This window comes from Grammomys surdaster, unplaced genomic scaffold (assembly GCF_004785775.1).
Source record: "Grammomys surdaster isolate TR1022 unplaced genomic scaffold, NIH_TR_1.0 204, whole genome shotgun sequence".
In the NCBI taxonomy this organism is placed as follows: domain Eukaryota; kingdom Metazoa; phylum Chordata; class Mammalia; order Rodentia; family Muridae; genus Grammomys; species Grammomys surdaster.
In genome coordinates this window covers 863,202-875,311 of record NW_021604649.1, presented here as the reverse complement: position 1 = coordinate 875,311, position 12,110 = coordinate 863,202, and the positions used below count along the sequence as shown (strand labels likewise).

General features: G+C 41.5%; 1 protein-coding gene across 1 annotated transcript in view; it reads left to right on the top strand.

Moving 5' to 3' along the window:
* The window catches only part of Clcn5 (chloride voltage-gated channel 5), a 146,276-nt gene that overhangs the window by 88,192 nt on the left and 45,974 nt on the right, over positions 1 to 12,110 (top strand). The gene's annotated exons all lie outside the window — the stretch shown is intronic.

The following is a 12,110-nucleotide window of genomic DNA, read 5'->3' as shown; positions in this document are numbered from 1 at the left end:
ATGCATTATCTGTCGTCCATTACTTAACACTTCTTTTCCAGTATACATGTATAGTCGTTTCAGAGTTGCTAACAGGTATCCACCCGGAGAGACAACTTTACAGCTAGCAGGATGTATGCACCAACCCTTTTGTCTTTGCTCTTAGAGTTTCTAGTCATTTCTACTATGGCTAAGTTAGATCCTTCCTCCCTTCTCCCCCTCAGTGATGCTTGGGATACAGATAGAGTCTTTTGTTTCTTACCACAGTCCATTTTGGGGTCCTCAAACATGTAACACGATTCTTTAAAATGGCATCCATTAAATTACACACATAATTCCTTGAGCTGACGGTCTGTGAGCTGGACAAATGTGCATTGATATGTATTCACTATTCTGCTGCCATGGAGAGTAGTTTCACTGTCCTAATTAACCTTGTGTACTTTACCAGCTCTGTCCCTTACACTGCAAGCCTCTAGGAAGTACACATCTGTTTATTAGCTTCATAAATTTGTTGTTGTTCTTTTAATGTCATATAATTGGAACCATATATACCATGTAATCTTTTCTGACTGGCTTCTTCAATTTACCAGTACACATTTAAAACTCACCAATGTCTCTGGGTGCGCTGCTGCATGCTTAATATCCCAGCCCTCAGGAGGGTTAAGTCATAAGGACCAAGGCCAGCCTGGGCTATGTAACAAGATCATGTATTTAAAAAAAAGAGGCAAAAGGACTCATCAGAAGTGGTGAGATATCTCAGTGGATACGGGTGTATGTTCTCAAGCTTGAAGACTTGAGTTCTACCTCCAGGTCATATGTGGTAGAGGGAGAGAACTGACTCCCATAGGTTTTCCTTTGACATTCACATGTGCAAACAAATGTACAGACACACGAAATAAATGGCTGGTTTTTTTAAGATTCCTTAAAGTCTTTTATGTGGGTTGATAGCTTATTCCTGTACGATAGTCCATTATCTAGATATATCTATATCACTGTTTGTTTGTTTGTTTTTTAAATCCATTCACTTACTGAAGAATATCTTGATTGTCTCTAGGTTTTTATTTTTTATATTATTTTTGCAGTTGTGAAAAAGGTGCCGTAAATATCTGAGTGCAGTTTCCTTTTTCTTTTTGGGGGGGAGGAGGGAGGGGGAAGGGGGAAGGGGAAAGGGAAGGGTTTATTTCAGTCACACTTCCGTATAACAGTTTATCATCAAAAACAGCCAGGGCAGGAACTCAAATAGGGAAGGAATCTGGAGGAAGGAGCTGGTACAGACTCTACTGAGTACAGGCTTACTCAGCTTGCTCAGTCTGCTTTCTGATACAATCCAGGACCAGTGTCCCCAGGGGTGGCCACACACAATGAGATGGATCTTCCTCCCCATATGTGTCCCTAATAAGTAATTAAGAAAATGCCATGCAGGCCTGCTCTCAGTTCCCTCATTGTAAAAATCAATAAAATAAAATATGAGATAAAACAAAAGCTATCCTTAAAATTGGACAAAACAAATGAAAAAGGGAAAGAACCCAAGGGAAGGCATAAGAAATCATGGCCCACTATTTTACGCACTCAGGAATTCCATGAAAACACTATACACAGGGGACCTAGTGCAGACCCTGTGAAAGCTACTTAGTCTCTGTGAGTTCATATGGGCTTTGACCATGTTGCTTTACAGGGCCTTGTTCTCTGAGTGTCCTCCATCCCCTCTGGCTCTTACAAACTTTCTACTTCCACTTCTGTTAGTTCTCTGAGCTCTGAGGGGGAAGGATTTGATGGAGACACCCCATTTAGGTGTCTCACTATCTGTGTGATGTCTTGCTGGGGAGTCTCTGTATTTGTTCCCATCTGCTGCAGGAAGAAACTTCCCTGATGATAACTGAAAAGGGCACTGACCTATGAGTACAGCAGAATGTCATTAGAAGTCATTGCTACATTATATTTATTTAACCGGTAGTATTTGATTTTTCCTATGTCCCTGGGCTATTTCGTCTCAGGTTCTTGGTCACCCGAGTAGTGTCAGTATGTATCTTGTAAAGTAGGTCTTATGTCAAATCAGATTTTGATTGATTACCAAGGTATGACTTGTTAATGATTGTATTTTGTCAGTCTCTCCCCCTTTTTCATTTCAAAGTTTGTTAATGTAGGGCCTCTCTCTCTGCCTTCTAGTTCATTTTGATAAGGGTTTGTCAATCTTATTTATTTTCTCAAATAACCAGCTCTCTGTTGCATTTTTTCTTTGTATTTTGTTTGTTTGTTTTTATTGATTTCAGCCCAAGTTTGATTATCTTATGCTGTTTATTCATTTTGAGTGTGCTTACTTCTTTTGGTTTTAGAGCTTTCAAGTGTGCTGTTTATTTGCTATTAGGAGATCTCTCCATTTTTTAAATGTAGGCACTTTCCTTTTAACGCTGCTCTTACTGTATCCCATAAATTTGGGTATGTAGTCTATTCATTTTCATTCAATTCTAGAAAGCCTCTCTTCATTTCTGTTTTTGACCTATTTTTCATTCAGTAGAGACTCACTCAGTTTTCATGAGTTTATAAACTTTCTATTGTTGCTATCCAGCTTTAATCTGTGGTGTTCAGATAGGATTCAGGGTGTTATTTCAAGTTTATTGTATCTATTGAGACTTGCTGTGTGCCTGAGCATGTGTCAGTTTGGGATACATTTTCAAAAGGTGCTAAGAAGAAGGTCTACTCTTTAGAGCTTGGGTGAACTGTTCTGTAAATCTCTGTTAGGTTTGATTGGTTTACCAGGTCATTTACCTCTAGCAATCATCTGTTTAGGTTTTGTCTGGATGACCTGCTATTGATGAGAGTGCTCTACTGAAGTCTCCCATCCTCACTATGTGAGGGCCAATATGTGATTTCAACTGAGAAGTGTTTCTTTCAAGAACTTGGGTGCCCCTGTATTTGGGATACAGGTGTTAAGAATTGCAGTATCTATCCTCTTGGTAGTTTTTCCATTGGTAGGAATTAGTGTTCTTTGCTATATCTTCTGATTAGTTTTGGATTGCAGTCTATTTTGCCAGATATTAAAAGGGCTACACTAGCTTGCTTCTTAGGTCCCTTTGCTTAGACGATCCTTTTTTTCCATTATTTTTAATCCTAAAGTGATTTCTATCCTTGATGTTATGGTGTGGTTTTAGTCTTTGTTTTTGTTTTTTTTGTTTTTTGTTTGTTTGTTTGTTTTTTGGGGTTTTTTTGGTTTGGTTGTTTTGTTTTGTTTTGTTTTGTTTTGTTTTGAGACAGGGTTTCTCTGTACAGCCCTGGCTGTCCTGGAACTCACTCTGTAGACCAGGCTGGCCTCGAACTCAGAAATCCGCCTGCCTCTGCCTCCCAAGTGCTGGGATTAAAGGCGTGTGCCACCACTGCCCGGCTAGTCTTTGTCTTTTTATTGCGAGAATTGAGAGCACTGATCTTGAGAGAGACCAATGACCAATGATCACTGATGCTTCTTATTTGGTGGTGGTGATGTGTTCTCTCTCTCCCCCCTCCCTCCCCCACCCTCCTGTGTGTCTCTGTGTATTTCTCTTTTTTTTTTCTTTTTTTTTTATTGGATGATTTATTTACATTTCCTATGTTGTCCCCTTACCCCATCCCCCACCACCCCCTCGGAACCCCCAATCCCCTCGCCCCTCCTCCTTCTTCTCTGTGGATGTAACCTCTATCTACACCCCCCCACTCCCACCTCCCCACCCTCAAAATTCCCACCCCCTGGGGCATCCAGCCTTCATGAGGTCAAGGTTCTCTTCTTCCACCTATGCCCAGCAGGGCCCTCCACTTTTACATATTCAGCTGAAGCCCTGGATCCCCCCCTAAGTGCTCCCAGGCTGGTGGTTTAGACCCTGGGAGCTGTGGTTGGTTGGTATTGTTGCTCTCCTCATGGTGCCACAAACCCTTTCAGCTCCTTCAGTCTTCACTCTAACTCCTCTATTGAGAACCCCATGATCAGTTCAATGGCTAGTTGTGAGCATCTGCCTCTGAATATGTCTGACTCTTGAAGGCCTCTGAGGAGATATCCATATCAGGCTCTTATCAGCATGCACTTCCTGTCTTCCACATCAGCATCTACCTTTGGTGATTGCACATGGGATAGATACTCAGGTGGGGTGGTCTTGAGACGGCCCCTCCTTCAGTTTCTGTCCCTCACTTTGTCTCCATATTTGCTCCCTTGAGTATTTTGTTGCTCCTTCTAAGAAGGACCGAATCACCCTCACTTGGTCTTCCTTCTTTATGGACTTCATGTGGCCTGTGAGTTGCATCTTGGGCATTTCAAGGTTCTAGGCTAATATCCAATAATCAGTGAGTGAATACCATGTGTCTTCTTTTGTGATTGGCTTACCTCACTCAGGATGATAATTTCTAGTTCCATCCATTTACCAAGGAACCTCTCGAATTCATTGTTTTTAATAGCTGAGTAATACTCCATTGTGTAAATATACCACATTTTTTGAATCCATTCCTCAGTTGAAGGACATCTGGGTTCTTTCCAGCTCCTGGCTATTATAAATAAGGCTGCTATGAACATAGTTGAGCATATGTCCTTGTTATATGTTCGAGCATCTTCTGGGTATATGCCTAGGAGTGGTATAGCTGGATCCTCGGGTAATGCTATGTCCAATTTTCTGAGGAACCGCCAGACTGATTTCCAAAGTGGTTGCACCATCTTGCAGTCCCACCAACAATGGAGGAGTGTTCCTCTTTCTCCACACCCTCGCCAGCATCTACTATCACCTGAGTTTTTAATCTTAGCCATTCTGACTGGTGTGAGATGGAATCTCAGGGTTGTTTTGATTTGCATTTCCCTGACGACTAAGGATGCTGAACATTTCTTTAGATGCTTCTCGGCCATTCGAGTTTCTTCCGTTGAAAATTCTTTGTTAAGCTCTATACCCCATTTTTTAATAGGGTAATTTGGTTGTCTGGAGTCTAATTTCTTGAGTTCTTTGTATATATTGGATATTAGCCCTCTATCAGATGAAGGATTGGTAAAGATCTTTTCCCAATTTGTTGGTTGTCGTTTTGTCCTATTGACAGTGTCCTTTGCCTTACAGAAACTTTGCAATTTTATGAAGTCCCATTTGTCAATTCTCGATCTTAGAGCATATGCCATTGGAGTTCTGTTCAGGAACTTTTCCTCTGTGCCCAAGTATTCGAGGCTTTTCCCCACCTTCTCTTCTATTAGTTTCAGTGTATCTGGTTTTATGTGGAGGTCCTTTATCCACATAGACTTGAGCTTTGTACAAGGGGATAAGAATGGATCAATTTTCATTCTTCTACATGTTGTCTTCCAGTTGAACCAGCACCATTTGTTGAAAATGCTGTCCTTTTTCCACTGGACAGTTTTAGCTCCTTTGTCAAAGATCAAGTGACCATAGGAGTGTGGGTTCATTTCTGGGTCTTCAATTCTATTCCATTGATCTTCCTGCCTGTCTCTGTACCAATACCAGGTAGTGTTTATCACTATTGCTCTGTAGTACAGCTTGAGGTCAGGGATGGTAATTCCTCCAGAAGTTCTTTTATTGTTGAGAATAGTTTTCGCTATCCTGGGTTTTTTGTTATTCCATATGAATTTGAGAATTTCCTTTTCTAACTCTGTGAAGAATTGAGTTGGGATTTTAATGGGGATTGCATTGAATCTGTAGATTGCTTTTGGCAAGATGGCCATTTTTATTATATTAATCCTGCCAATCCATGAGCATGGGAGATCTTTCCATCTTCTGAGATCTTCTTCAATTTCTTTCTTCAGAGACTTGAAGTTCTTGTCATACAGGTCTTTCACTTGCTTGGTTAGATTCACACCAAGGTATTTTATATTATTTGCAACTATTGTGAAGGGTGTCATTTCCCTAATTTCTTTTTCAGTCTGTTTATCTTTCATGTAGAGGAAGGCTACTGATTTGTTTGAGTTGATTTTATAACCAGCCACTTTGCTGAAGTTGTTTATCAGGTTTAGGAGTTCTCTGGTTGAAGTTTGGGGGTCACTTAAGTATACTATCATATCATCTGCAAATAGCGATATTTTGACTTCTTCCTTTCCTATTTGTATCCCTTTGACTTCTTTTTGCTGTCTAATTGCTCTGGCTAAGACTTCCAGTACTATATTGAATAGGTAGGGGGAGAGTGGGCAACCTTGTCTAGTCCCTGATCTTAGTGGGATTGCTTCAAGTTTCTCTCCATTTAGCTTGATGTTGGCTACTGGTTTGCTGTAAATTGCTTTTACTATGTTTAGGTAGGGGCCTTGAATTCCTGATCTTTCCAAGACTTTTATCATGAAGGGATGTTGAATTTTGTCAAATGCTTTCTCAGCATCTAGTGAGATGATCATGTGGTTTTTTCTTTAAGTTTGTTTATATAGTGGATTACATTGATGGATTTCCGAATATTGAACCATCCCTGCATTCCTGGGATAAAACCTACTTGATCATGATGGATGATTGTTTTGATGTGGTCTTGGATTCGGTTTGCTAGAATTTTATTGAGTATTTTTGCATCGATGTTCATAAGGGAGATTGGTCTGAAGTTCTCTTTCTTTGTCGGGTCCTTGTGGGGTTTGGGTATGAGTGTAATTGTAGCTTCATAGAACGAATTGGGTAGTGTTCCTTCTGTCTCTATTTTGTGGAATAGTTTGAAGAGAATTGGTATTAGGTCTTCCTTGAAGGTCTGATAGAATTCAGCACTAAAACCATCTGGTCCTGGGCTTTTTTTAGTGGGGAGGCTTTTGATGACTGCTGCTATTTCCTGAGGGGTTATGGGACTATTTAGATGGTTTATCTGCTCCTGGTTTAACTTCGGTACCTGGTATCTGTCTAGGAAATTGTCCATTTCATCCAGGTTTTCCAGTTTTGTTGAGTATAGGCCTTTGTAGTAGGATCTGATGATTTTTTGAATTTCTTCAGTTTCTGTTGTTATGTCTCCCTTTTCAGTTCTGATTTTATTAATTTGGATACTGTCTCTGTGCCCTCTGGTTAATCTGGCTAAGGGTTTATCTATCTTGTTGCTTTTCTCAAAGAACCAACTCCTGGTTTTATTGATATTTTGTATTGTTCTTTCTGTTTCTATTTGGTTGATTTCAGCCCTGAGTTTGATTATTTCCTGCCTTCTACTCCTCCTGGGTGTATTTGCTTCTTTTTGTTCTAGAGCTTTTAGTTGTGCAGTCAACTTGTTAGTGTGTGCTCTTTCCAGTTTCTTTTTGTAGGCACTTAGAGCTATGAGCTTTCCTCTTAGCACTGCCTTCATGGAGTCCCACAAGTTTTGGTATGATGTGTCCTCATTTTCATTGAATTCTAAAAAGTCTTTTATTTCTTTCTTTATTTCTTCCTTGACCAAGTCATCATTGAGTAGAGAGTTGTTCAGTTTCCATGTGTACGTGGGTTTTCCATTGTTTTTGTCATTATTAAAGACCAGTCTTAGTCCGTGGTGATCTGATAAGATGCAAGGGATTATTTCAATCTGTTTGTATCTGTAGAGGCTTGTTTTGTGACCAATTATATGGTCTATTTTGGAGAAGGTACCATGAGGTGCTGAGAAAAAGGTATATTCTTTTGTTTTAGGATGAAATGTTCTATAGATGTCTGTTAAGTCCATTTGGTTCATAACTTCTGTTAATTTCAAAGTGTCTCTGTTTAGTTTCTGTTTCCATGATCTGTCCATTGCTGACAGTGGGGTGTTGAAATCCCCCACTATTATTGTGTGAGGTGTAATGTGTGTTTTGAGCTTTAGTAAAGTTTCTTTTATGTATGTAGGTGCCCTTGCATTTGGAGCATAGATGTTCAGAATTGAGAGTTCACCTTGGTAGATTTTTCCTTTGATGAGTATGAAGTGTCCTTCCTTATCTTTTTTGATTAATTTTGGATGAAAGTCGATTTTATTTGATATTAGAATGGCTACTCCAGCTTGTTTCTTGGGACCATTGGCTTGAAAAATTGTTTTCCACCCTTTTATTCTGAGGTAGTGTCTGTCTTTGTCACTGAGGTGCGTTTCTTGTATGCAGCAAAATTCTGGGTCTTGTTTGTGTATCCAGTCTGATAGTCTGCGTCTTTTTATTGGGGAATTGAGACCGTTGATGTTAAGAGATATTAAGGAAAAATGATTGTTGCTTCCTGTTATTTTTTTTTATTAGAGGTAAAGTTATGTTTGTATCCTTTTTGGGGGTTGTTGGAAGATTACTTACTTACTTTTCCTAGGTTGTAGTTTCCCTCCTTGTGTTGGCATTTTCCATCAATTATCCTTTGAAGTGCTGGGTTTGTGGGAAGATATTGTGCAAATTTGGTTTTGTCATGGAATATCTTGGTTTCACCATCTATAGTGATTGAGAGTTTTGCTGGGTATAGTAATCTGGGCTGGCAATTGTGTTCTCTTAGTGTCTGTATGATGTCAGTCCAGGCTCTTCTGGCTTTTATTGTCTCTGGTGAGAAGTCTGGTGTAATTCTTATAGGTCTGCCTTTATATGTTACTTGACCTTTTTCCCTTACTGCTTTTAGTATTTTTTCTTTGTTTTGTGCATCTGATGTTTTGATTATTATGTGACGGGAGGTATTTCTTTTCTGGTCTAGTCTATTTGGTGTTCTGTAGGCTTCTTGTATGTTTATGGGCATCTTGTTCTTTAGGTTAGGGAAGTTTTCCTCAATAATTTTGTTGAAGATATTTACTGGCCCTTTAAGTTGGGAATCTTCATTCTCATCTATACCTATTATCCTTAGGTTTGGTCTTCTCATTGTGTCCTGGATTTCCTGGATGTTTTGAGTTAGGAGTTTTTTGCATTTTGCATTTTCTTTGACAACTGTGTCAATATTTTCCACCGTATCTTCTGCATTTGAGATTCTCTCTTCTATCTCTTGTATTGGTGATGCTTGCGTCTGTGACTCCTGATCTCTTTCTTAGGTTTTCTATCTCCATGGTTGTCTCCCTTTGAACTTTCTTTATTGTTTCTATTTCTAGTTTCAGATCCTGAATGTTTTTGTTTAATTCCTTCTTTGTGTTTTCTTCCATTTCTTTAAGGGATTTCTGTGATTCCTCTTTAAGGGCTTCTATCTGTTTACTTGTACTCTCCTGTATTTCTTTAAGGGAGTTACTTAATTCCTTCTTATAATCCTCTATCATCATCATGAGAAGTGATTTTAATTCTGAATCCTGCTTTTCAGGTGTGATGGGGTGTTCAGGGCTTGCTATATTGGGAGAATTGGGCACTGATGATGCCAAGAAACTTTGGTTTCCGTTGCTTATGTTCTTGCGCTTGCCTTTCGCCATCTGGTTAACTCTGGTGGTACCTGCCCTCACTGTGTAAAACTGGAGTCTGTATTTCCAGTTATCTTGCTTATTGCAGAGCTCCTCAGAGTCCAGAGGTCTCTGTGGTCTTATGCTCCTAATCTCCTGGGTGGAATAACTCCTGGGACTCAGGCCACCTCTTGGATCTGGAAATCCTTCTGCTCTGAGTGCAGTGGGTCCTCGATGACTCAGGATTCAGTTTCAGCTGCTCTGAGTGCAGTGGCTCCAGCTGCTCTGAGTGCAGTGGCTCCTGGATGACTCAGGATTCAGTTTCTCAACAGGACAGGAGCAGACCGACTCTGTGTCAGCTGCTCTGAGTGCAGTGGCTCCTGGATGACTCAGGATTCAGTTTCTCCACAGGACAGGAGCAGACCAACTCTGTGTCTGCTCCAGCCCAGAGGACCAGGCAGGGGCAGAAGGGAAGTGGAATTCCGGAGGGGCGGGGTTTGGGTAGCTGCTGTGCCCTGGATGTCCCTGGCTCCCCGATCTATCTCTGGGGTTTAGGGAGTGAGATGGAGTTCTTACCAGCTGCTCTGAGTGCAGTGGCTCCTGGATGACTCAGGATTCAGTTTCTCAACAGGACGGGAGCAGACCGACTCTGTGTCTGCTCCAGCCCAGAGGACCAGGCCGTATTTCTCTTGATATTGCTGGCCAAGGATCATTTATTCCCTTTGTTTTCTTGGATGTAGTTAACTTTTTTATGGTGGATCTTACCTTCTAGCACCTTTTGAGGTGCTGGATATATATTAAAGTCTCCATTGAGAAGTCAGACGCAATTTTAATAGGTCTGCCTTTATATATTACTTGGACTTTTTCCCTTGAAGCTTTTAATGTTTTTTATTTTTCCTGTACATTTAGTGTTTGGATTATTATGCGCCAAGGAGACTTTCTTTTCTGGTCTCAACTATTTGGTGTTCTTTAAGTTACTTTGATATGCATCTCCTTCTTTATGTCAGGGAGGGGTGTGTGCGCGTGTGTGCGCATGTGTGTGCGTGTGTGTGTATGTGTGTTTGGTGAGAATGTTTTCTGATCCTTTGACCTGGGGGATTTTTCTTCCTGTATTCCTATTATTTTTAGTTTTGGTCTTTTCATAGTGTCGCAGATTTCTTGAATGTTTTGTGCCAGTTTTGTTTGTTTGTTTGTTTTAGATTTTATGTTTTCTTTGACTGAGACATCCATTTCTTCATGTGTATCTATAGTGCCTCTGATTCTCTCATCCATCTCTTGTATTCAGTTGGTGAAACTTGCCTCTGTGCTTCCTGTCAGAGTCCTAAATTTTTCCCTTCCAGATTTCCCTTAGTTTGGGATTTATTGATTCTATATTGACTTTCAGGTTGTGAATGGTTTTATTCATTGCCTTCCACTGTCTGTGTTTTCCTCCATTTCTTTAAGGGATTTCGTTGTTTCCTATTTAGGGACTCCTACCATGTTCAAAAATGCTGTTTTAAGGTCTTTTTCTTTCTTGTGTTTTAGCTGTGTTGGAACACTCAGGGCCTGCTGTGGGAGGGTTGCTGAACTCCAGAGGAGACATACTGGCATGGCTGTGCTTGTGTTTTTATGCTGGCACTCAGGCATGGGTATGGGAGGATTATAACTGTAGGTCTTTGTTGGGTGGGTGTTTTGTTCCTTGGTTTCTATTTCCTCTCTGGTTCTTAGGAGAGTGTGTTGTCTGTGTGTTGCCTGTGGGGAAATCTGGGGCCCTGATAATGGGCACTAGGGTGAAATGTGTTTCTGGGTATTGCTACCTGAGACTTAGGAGTGGGGCTAGGCTTGGGATGGTGGAAGGTCTGTACAGGAAGCAGGAAAGTTGGGTGTTCCAGCAAGGTCTGCTTAGTTAGTCCCCTGGGAATGCGGGTAGAGCGTGAGGAGATGTCACAGCAAAAAGTCTGCTAGAGCGCTGGGGATGTGGGAGAGGTGCCGATCTTCAGTTAGCTTGCCTGCTTTCCTGTGTGGAGTAGCTTGTGGTTGGTTTCCTAGGGAGTGCTGCTGGGATAGAGGAATCAGTTGGGAGAATAAAGTTTGGAAGCGAAGATCTGTGTTATCCTCTGGAGATGGGTTGTAGGGCAGGAAGGGAGGCGGCCGACCTGGAAGTGAGACTGGGGGATTCATTTGGAGGAGCAGAGGGAGAGCTGAAGATCTAACTAACCTAGCCTACCTGTTTCCCAGCCCAGCCTGGCCTGTGGCTTCCCAGAGAGTGCCTGCTAGAGCTGGGGTGGGGGTGGGGAATGACAAAGGGAAGATTGGGGGGAGGGAAGGAAGATCTGTGGGACCCACCATGAGATTAGGTGGGAAGAGACCACTGCAGGTGTTCTGTTGTTGATGTGGGACTGAGACTAGGGGATCGTTTCGGGGAATGGCGGGAGGGGGTTAGATCTGTAGTTAGATACTGCTTCCCTGGCTGGAGTAGCCTGTGGGCTAGCTGGGAGTGCCTGCTGGAGATGGGGCTATGATAAAGCAGTGACTGGGGAGAGAGGTCAGGAGAGGAAGATCTGAGGCATCCACCATCTTGGAGCGGGGGGGGGGGGGGGGGGGGGGTTTGGCAGGTGTTCTGTTACAGAGCTGCACGTGGCACTCTGGGATTGGGTTTGAGACACCAGAATGAGAGGTGAAGTCTGCAGTCGGCCTACATGCTCCCTCCTCCCTCGGCTGGACATCTTTCTGTTGAGGTTTTCCTTGCAGGTTTTTACTCTTTTATTGTCTTGTTAATGATTATAGCACAGTTTTATAATGATTTGTATGTATTTAAAAAATTAGAATTATACCATTTCAGCCACCCTTTCCCTGCTCTCCAATCCCTCCCATGAACTTACCAACTCTCAAATCTATGGCCCTTTTTTATACCTTTTTATACATTTTTTCCT